The sequence below is a fragment of the Pinus tabuliformis genome, chromosome Q (assembly GCF_031772625.1).
Source record: "Pinus tabuliformis cultivar Carrire ecotype Pingquan chromosome Q, CPIR1, whole genome shotgun sequence".
NCBI classification, from domain to species: domain Eukaryota; kingdom Viridiplantae; phylum Streptophyta; class Pinopsida; order Pinales; family Pinaceae; genus Pinus; species Pinus tabuliformis.
Window position 1 is genome coordinate 1,008,518,706 of NC_142296.1, and position 10,286 is coordinate 1,008,528,991.

The following is a 10,286-nucleotide window of genomic DNA, read 5'->3' on the forward strand; positions in this document are numbered from 1 at the left end:
CCTCTCGGTCTAAAGAGTGCAATCAATGCCCAGGTGGCGATATATTCCTACAGTTCGAGTTCAGCCAGTGCAATCAATTTATCCCCCTGGAAATCTATTTGAGTGTGATGAAAGTGCAAGCATCGTTATTACATACATAATATTAATGGATTGGATGCTTGACAAATAGATCAACCTAAACCTGTGGATTTGGGTTGAGTGCTTATTTAGAGTGTCCTCTACCTTTGCCTCAACAAACTAATGAATCGGTGGAAGGTAAAAATCGATAACACCATAAATGGTTCTTGTTCCTATCTCCTTCAAAGTGGGTAAGAGTCATTTCCTCTACCTTCCCTTCCTTCACTCAGGGAATCCCTTTCCTCCCTTATTTTTTTGTACATTATCTCAGCAGGAACTTATATCTATCCTGCTCCTAGATGGCACCACCTTTGTACCTCCCTATTATTCTATGCTTCGTTGCTTCGTTCCATTCCATTAGTAGTTCGCCATTATTTTGGATAGTGCTCTTTCCCTTGATGCACCCCTTCGTCGCAATTTTGATTCGCATGCAAAAGTGTACTTTAGTTGAGAGTGGCTACTTATTGGGCAACAAGAGGTCTATTAGGTTTTATGATAGCCATAGGTGGTCGGATCAATATTTAGATAATATTTGCAATCTACATTACCCTGTGTGTTTTCTAACTGTCTTCACAAATAGGTACACCTTAAGGCATTAAAGGTTGAAGGTCGTCTAGGGCTCTCATAGTTTGAGTTGTCCAGATGTTTAACCTCATTAGCTAGATTGTCCATCATATGCTCCATAGTTTGAGTTTTTCTCTATCAATTCCACTCCTTCTACAGACATAGTCTTTCAACCACCACTTAAATGGGTGGTCTTTTTTTTGTAACCTTGGTAAGACTAGATCTTCATCATGTCCAATATATCACCCCGATTAGGGTGGGGAGTTGAACCTGTGACTTCACATCAACGAGTGCCTTAACAAAGCACCCGATCACCAACTATCCAAAACCTTATCGACTAAATGGGTGGTCTTTAATAATTATAAGTTTTGGATTTTTTTTAGCTAGAGTTTTTAATAATTCTACTAATTGTAAGTATATATATATATATATATATATATATATATATATATATATATATATATATATATATATATATATATCTTTTTGTTTTTTTAAATTTGTTTAAATATAAAATAGAGAGAAATTTATGCATATATATCATAATACCTTTAATACAACTAATAGTTAAACCAATCTAAATCCATATATTTGGAAAATATAATACCTACTTGTCTTAGGTGTGATTCTTTCTATGTAAAGGAGTCTATTCTTATTATCTAGGAGTTGTTTAGATCTAGTTGTTTCCTAGATTGGTGTGTGGTTGAGATATTCTCTCAACCAACTCATTGTGTGTCCAAGATAGTTTCCCTATCTTTTCATGTATATATGTAATATTATTTGATCAATGTAAGTGAGTGTGTGCATTATCAAAATTTATGTTGGTATGAGAGCATGTATAGGTCTAGGCCTTGGCCCCTCTGGGACCGAGGGAAATAGGTATTATATACATTTGTTTTGAGATAATATCTCAACCACATACCAATCTAGGAAACAACTAGATCTAAACAACTCCTAGAGAATAGGAACAGACTCCTTTACATAGAAAGAATCACACCTAAGACAAGCAGGAATTATATTTTCCAAGTCGCCCCCTTAATGACTACTTGTCTCGATCTCAATCAACTAAGTCTAGCTATGGTCTTGGTGTTTACAAACATGATTAAAAGATGTGCCGACGTCCATATAAAGGAATAACCATCTACTGGAATGCATGGGTGCCCAACTACCAGTGTACTAGGATGCCCTTCGCATACATGGTTCTATCAACCATTATAATTGCATACCTATACATGTAAATCCCCCTCCATTATTGTCATCATGGGTTTTCTCGGATTACTTATAACCATGCTCTCAGTTTTATCAACTTATCCTAAACCATGCCCACGGTTTTGTCGGTGACCCTAAACCATGCCTAGGGTTTTGTCGGCTGACCCTAAACCATGTCTATATGAATCCTTGTCCACTTCACTCTCACACGTGGTTTTGGCTTACCACAAACATACACCGCAAAGTGGTTTCTGGTGTTCTACGAAGATAGGGATTTGACTGCAAGTTGTGGAGGCACGTTGTTTACGTTGAGCCATAGGAGTGGTGGAGTTATGGCTGGGACAAGCCTAGCCTTACATTCAAGGCCATATGGGAGGTACGCGAAGCACGCTCATCGTTGTGATTTCATGCGATATTATGACAACTCCTAACAGATACTACATTCTTCAAGTTTAGAAATCATGTTTGTGCTTGTTTCAGAACACATGTGACTAGACAACAATTGTTTATAAATTGTGTTCTAGAATTGGAGAAAGTTGCAATAGAGTGTTTTCCTTGCCCATGTTGATTTAAGTTGCGTGTGAGTAGATCTCTTTGTTGGAGCTGACGCTGTGTGAAGATTGTTCGTGCAGCAATTTGTGTACAGTGTTGTCTTAACATCTAAGTCCTGATCCATAGGAGACTTCTAGTTTGTGGAGCTGCATGAAGGAGGAAGCAACATGCGAGTGGAGTATCCCTCTGTGGTTTGTTACTTAGCCAAGGAGGCATATCAGTTAAATGTATGAAACTGAGTTTTGTGGAGAGAATACCAAGTGTTGGAGCCTATTGAGAACCTCCGCCTTGTGTTTTCCCTGTGTGCTTATAATGTGGGAGCATATATGTTCAGCATTGTGTTGAAGTGTTGGGGCAAGGTCCCCCAGGGTCAATTTTGGGGCAAAAATCCCAAGTTTTGTTGGAATGTAAAGTCTCTGCAAGTTGTGGTCGCAGAGCACATAGATAGTAAAGTGTCATAACAGGTTTTACCCTTCTTTTAAGTAAGTTGTGTCAGCTTGCATAGACCTACCCTGGTCTGCGAACCATGGGATTGTATAAGTAAGAGATGATTAGAGAGTCTAAGGCAAATAAGTGATGATAAAGATGAATGTAACGGGTCAGTAGGCAGAAAAATGAAAAAGTCTTAGAGTAGAAGAGAGGCTCTGCAGCTGTGTGCGCAGAGGCCTAAAGTAGAGTCTGCGCAGTTGAGTGCGCGGACCACTGTAGCTGAGTGTGCAGGGAAGTCTTGAGTCTGTAAGCGAAACTGAAGTATTAATAAAGAGATTATTCCAGAAATTCTTGTGTTTATCTATTTCCTTCTGTTATGAATGAATGCGCTATTATGTTATGATGAATGATGGGTTTATGAATTAATACTTTATTGATGCACGATTTTACATGATTTATATTGTCATATGAATGCAAGTAATAGTAATTGTTTACATGAAAAATACCTTGTTGCATGTTAAAATTATCGAATGATTAAACCGATCTGGGTAAATACGGGATTAAGGGTAATCATAGAGGCACATAAGTGGTTAATTCACTTGTTTAGGGTCTGCGAAAGCCAGTCGTGAACATTCACGGAGGCATAGAATCTGATTAAGGGAAGTTATATCGATAAACCCCATAGGCTTATCGATCTATGCGAAGGCAGGTTTAGGACATAAAACAATATTACACTAATCTCTGGGTGCGGAAACTTGGTTCCAACATCCTCCCATACTGCTTCAGGTGAGACTTCAGTTCGCGCACTGCGGGTTGATGCCGAAAGGGCCCATAGTGTAGGGATTTGTTTGGAAAAACTAACAATGAACCTCGGTCAGGACCCACTAAGACAACATAAATTTAAGGGGACCATCAAGGCAGTGTTACAAAGACGATAGTGGCACTGGAACTCTTCATGAAGGTTGCAAGAAAAAGGAACAATTGTTGATTGAATATTCTAGGGAGATGTTGAAGCTATGTTGCGAGCGATAAATATTTTGTGCCATTGTTGGAGACGTGAAAGATAGTTTTGATGTGTGCCAATTATTTTTTTGTTTGTGTGCCTAAATTTGTGACAAAGTTGTGGGGATTTGATGCCCAGAGAGTCCCTGGGTGATTGAGCATATGTTGTCTTGAACTTATGGGTGATCAAGGGTGGTGTGTTTCTTGGCCAAGGAGGCATGCTAGTTGAATGTTGTGGAAACTCATTGTTTGTTGTGTGTGGAGAATCACACCATTTGATTCCAATTGTTTCTCTCTGGGGTTATGTTTTGTGGGTTCAACAATTTGGTGCAATGGTGAGCTTTTGTGCTTCTTGATGTACGCAGTGTAAGGGGATGAGTACTGTAAAACTACAACCAACGATTAAGGCAAAGGGATTTTTTCTTGGCATCTTCTAGTAATGTCTAATTATCATCATCTTCTAGTTGATGATGCTTCAAAAAATCAACATGCTACAAGCTGCATATCAGTGGAAGCTACAAATTAAGATGTAGTGACATCAATAGATGTTTAAATGATGGATGAAGATGGGATTAGCTCAAGGGTTGTGCTTGATCCTAAATTTTATGTTCCGTCAACATCTCTTAGAAATTATTTATAGAATTTTGATTTTTCGAGTAGCATTCCTAGCATTCCAAATATCCCAATACCTGGTATGGATCGAACCTTTTTTTACCTTCTTTCAGAATATTTTGACTCACTTAGTGTTGTTAACACAAGAAGTAATTAACAATTTAGTTCTTACTCTAGAGGACGACGTTGGAGAATTTTCCAAGTTCTTTCGCATGTAAGAATTTTTCCAATATTATATCCAAAGCAGGATCTTGTAACCCTTCCTCCTGCCCACAATGAGATAGGGATTAGGTGATTCGAAGATGGAAACATATAAGGGGAATATGGTAGTTAATGATGCCAAATAATTGAACTTATTTTCTACCCAATGGTGCCCCTCCCAACTATTTTTAAATATTGAACGGAAACAACTATTGGAGTCATTCACCAAGAGAAAGGAAACTTAAAATTCATGGATACCATTGAGTCATGTTAACGAGCTATGTACTCATTTGGTTAATAGTATGATGTTTTTGGACTCTTGAGTCTAGAGGCCATTTAGAAGCTCAATTTTTTTTATGTATTTTCACTCAGAAGTTAAACTATAGGTAATCCCAAAACTTATATCATGATTCCATTTTAATATTTTCACCTTTTAGCATGCACAAGAAAACTTTGAACATTTAGTGTCTAACGGTTTAGATTTACATTGTTACATGAATCTACTTTTTTAATTTAAATTTGAGTACTTTAGGTATTATTTTGTGGACCAATTATTCAACCCAGTTTTTGCCTAGTTCTGGCTAACTTTGTGATTTTGGGAATCTAGTTCTAGTTCATTTCCAGTTCTGACTACTATGTTCAGTGCTCAGATGTAAATATCAAGGAAAATAATTCTAGCAGTTATAAGCAATGTCTGTCACTTATCACGAATCTACAATATAGCTTCACATTTATAAATGGTTCGCACCACCACATGGTGAAACAAAAGATTTAGTCAAGTGACACATATAGGTGACTGAATTCATTATAACTTTTCATTTTTCATGGAACAAAGAGTTGTCATGGACAATGGATATTAACATTGTTTCTCGCTCAATTAAATTTTCCAACTTGGCATCTTCATTTCAAATCCTCTCGGTGCTTGTAATATGCAAAATATCTATTATTAAACTACCTAACATACTCTACTACATAGGACCACCTGATGCATATTTGTCTTCCAATCATAATTCTGAATATATAATTTCATGGGTAGTTAAAAAATTTGATGGATTTGTTGTGGGAAGCATGAAAACCCATAAAAATGTATACTAATATTTTCCACCCAAAAGGTCATAAGACTTTCTTCCCCATTTTACCCCATTGCGCAACATCCTCACTATTACTCACTATTTGCAAAATCAATATTTAAACATGAATTTCCCATTTTCTTGGATACAAAAGATAGTGGTAATAATCATAACAAGGCTTGATTGTATCTTTGTTTGCTTCAAATCTTTTTAGCTTGTTGTACAACATGAAAAAATTTGTTTCTTTTTTTCATATTGAATAGTCATCGCAATAATTTATTCATTTGTCTATTTAATTGTGTTGATGCCACAATAGAGCTAAGAACAAATTTCCCCAAAAGAAGAAAAGGTTAAATTTCTCTTCTTTTTTTTCTCGAATGCAGTCATAGAAAAAAAATTATTGATCCATTGGTTTAATTGTGTTGTTTACACTATCAAGACATAGACATAATCTTAAACCCTAGCAAAGTGTCCATAGGTTCAATTTGAATTAAAACAAATTTTCAATAAGATTAGAACTCCATACTTTTTGCTACTTGTCATTTGGGAACCATCTCTCCCGATAAATACAACTTCTCTAGCAGCCCATATGCTTACAATTATAGACCTCCACAATCAGGTGTCACTGACAATTGCATAAAATAATAACATGATGGCCTGATTAAAAAATTGGCCTACATATATCATATGCACAAGCCTTCCCATGGGAGAAATGGAAATAGATTTCAGTGTTTGTTTTTAGGGGGGATATTTACAAGGAATGGAGGGTTTGTTTAATTGGGTAGTAATGCTTGAAGTTATGTTGCTTTACTTTATAAGTCATTAGTGAATTTAAGAGATTATAGATTATATTGATACAAGGCAATCACTCTAATTTAGTTTATAGTGGGCAATACATGGATGACTGATATGCTTTGCCTAAATGGATGGAAGATTGTCAAAAAGGTTCTGGCTCATTATTTCCCCGACTTCCCATTGTTTCTTATGAGCACCAAACCTTAGCTAATTATGCTCGAGAATATTCAAAACAACGAAGAGAGTACCAAACTATAGAAATACCAATTGAGAATCATAAACTGAGTAGGAATGTAGACCTAGAAACATTTTCATGTTCTCCTGAAGTTTAGGGACCTAATGGAGGAAGTGTTGAGGATTTTTAGACACGTTGTTGATGATGCTTCAAAAATTCAACATGCTACAAGCTTCATATCAGTGGAAGCTACAAATTCAGAGGTAATCAAATCGGTAAATGTTGAAATGATGGATCAAGATGGGATTAGATCCAGGGTTGTGCTTGATCCTAAATTTTATGTTCAGTTAACATCTCTTAGAGATGCTTTATTGAATTTTGATTTTGCGAGTAACATTCCTATCATTCTAAATATCCCAATACCTCGTATGGAACGAACCTATTTTTACCATCTTTCAGAATATTTTGAATCACTCGATGTTGTTAACAAAAGAAGTACTTGACAATATAGTTATTACTATGGAGGACGTTGCTAGAGAATTTTCCAAGTTCTTGTCCATGTAACAATTTTTCCAGTACTATATCCAAAGCAAGATCTCATAACCCTTCCTCCTGCCCACCATGAGATTGGGATTAGGTTAATTGAAGATGGAAACATAGAAGGGGAATAGGGTAGTTAAGGATGCCAACTAATTGAACTTATTTTCTACCAAATGTTGCCCCTACCAACTGTTTTTAAAAATTGAATGGCAATGGCTATTGGATCCATTCACCAAGAGAAGGTAAAATTCAAATTCATGGATTCTATTGAGTCATGTTAATGAGTTATGTACTCATTTGGTTAATAGTATGATGTTTTTGGACTCTTTAGTCTAGAGACCATTTAGAAGCTCAATTGTTTATGTATAATTCAATCCCAACACTTATATCATGATTCCATTTTAATATTTTCACCTTTTACCATGCACAAGCAAACTTTGAACATTTAGTGTCTAATGGTTTAGATTTATTTGTTACATGAATCTATTCTTTTAATTTAAATTTGAGTATTTTAGGTATTATTTTGTGGACCAACTTTTTGCCCAGTTATGGATCACTTTGTGATTTTGGGAATCCAGTTCTAGTTCTGACTACTATGTTCAATGCTCAGATGTACATATCAAGGAAAATAATTCTAGCGATTAGAAGCAATGTCAGTCACTTATCACGAATCTGCAATATAGCTTCACATTTATAAATGGTTTGCACCACCACATGGTGAAACAACAGATTTAGTCAAGTGACACATATAAGTGACTGAATTCATTAGAGGGAGCATATTGACTTTTCATTTTTCATGGAATAGAGAGTTGTCATGGACAATGGATATTAACATTGTTTCTCGCTCAATTAAATTATCCAACTTGGCACCTTCATTTCAAATCCTCCCGGTGCTTGTAATATGCAAAATATCCATTATTAAATTGCCCAACATACTCTACTACATAGGACCACCCGATGCATATCTGTCTTCCAATCAGAATTCTGAATATATAATTTCATGGGTAGTTAAAGAATTTGATGAATCTATTGTGGGAAGCATGATAGCCTAAAAAAATGTATACTAATATTTTCCACCTAAAAGGTCATAATAATTTCTTCCCCATTTGACCCCAGTGCACGACATCCTCACTATTACTCCAGAGCATCCCATTTCTTATAATCATCATATTATCAACAAAGGTTCAACTTCTCAAAGTTGCATTTTGCCTTCCATTAAGCGATTTTTAACAAGGTTTATGTATTCACATTCCCATAAATCATGCAGGATTCATTCAATGCTTCTAGCCAATTTGTCTACTTCCAAACATGTATCTTCTTTGCAACATGTTGGTCATCCTAGAAATCCTCCAATGGCTAAATATTTTTCACAAATTGTTGTAGAGGCTCCACAAAATTTTGAGGTAGAGTCTTGCTCACAATTCCCTTCTTCCAATGGACATGTATCTGAGCAGGCCACAAATTCGACTTAGGAAATGGTCTAGAAAAAGTCTCGCGACCATATAAATAGTTCAGATTCAGCTTTGAATGTGAAGGAGATACCTATTACTAAGATAGTTACAATGTCCCCTTACAGCTTTATTTATGTTCATTTGTATCTTTATTCATGTGTTAATAACTTAATACAACTTTAATTGTTAGTATTTTGTAACATAAATGGTTCAATGGAGACTGATGATTTTTTGAAGTTAGAAAAAGGAGTTTTACATTATGCTTGTGTGCTTGATTCTGATGAGATGTTGCGGCCTTTTGTTAGGTTCTGAAAAATTCACACATGTGGATGTTGATGTTGTTGATGAGGCAGATCAGTTTTCAGGTTTACATTTTGCAAGTTTTTATCATTCTCATAAATGTGTTGATCTTCTTCTGAAGAAGGGGGAAAATCCTTCTCTCTTGGCATTCAAGGATGCCTCTAGAGGAAGCTTCATGGAGTCCAAGCCTTGATGTTGACTGGGACTTCTCCACTGATGCATATGAAATTGTTAAAAGAATTGGGGAAAATGATCTAATAGTCTTGAAACAGATTGGTTTTGTTGTATTTGAAAAGTAGAAAGATATAGATGAAGTTGTACAGAGGCACTACATTCCATTCCTGGGCAAAAGAGTGGAACTTAAGAAAGTAATGACTCATACTGCATTGGCTGCGGGAGATGAGGTGGGAAGGAAAAATTCTTTATCTTTGGGGTTATCATCACCAGCTACTACTCAACCTTCTCGGCCTTCTCCATCTTACAATTTTTGTATGCTTGATGGTGGATTACATTCACCAGGTTCAGATGCAATAGGTTACCATTAGCATTTGACACAACCATCTTCATTTGTTTAGCTCCCCTAGTCATTGGTTGGGGATGGTCTTTAATCCCTGCAACCCTTTTCCTGCCAACCTGTAGGTTATTTGCTGGAGAATAACAAGTTGATTCCAAAAAGTGAACAAATAAAAGATTTTCAAAATAATTCAGACATTTTCCCTGCCATTCATGAAAACTGTATTTTGGAAAATTGTTTGAGCTCTATTAGTGATGAAAATTTCCATTTTCCTAGAAAACTGAACACTCATCGAAGGTAGATGATGCCCTTTATAGTTCTTCACTTCATTCTTTTGATCTGTCCTCTTCACCAACTCCTAGTACTATGCCTTCAAGATTGTTTACTCCCTTTTCAAATTTTAATAAATGCACGAGTATCTTAATCAGTAAACCATTTACTTACTTTAGAAATGTTTCATCTGACGGACTTTTCAGCATTATGCATGAACTCAGTGGTTCAAGTCAAGTTAATGGTGCTAATGAGGATAAGGATCTCTCACAGATGCTTTGTTAAAATTGGAAACTAGGGCCAAACTCCATATGGTCCATCTTATTAATGGACGTTGATATTTTTCTTGGATCCCTCTCATCGAGAGGTGTAGGATTGATCTAAAGATCATCTGATTCGGATAAGTATTCATGGAGATATGAATTTATTTGTGTTATGGGACAATTCGTCAAGGTTGGCCAACAACCAAATAAACCCCACTTGTG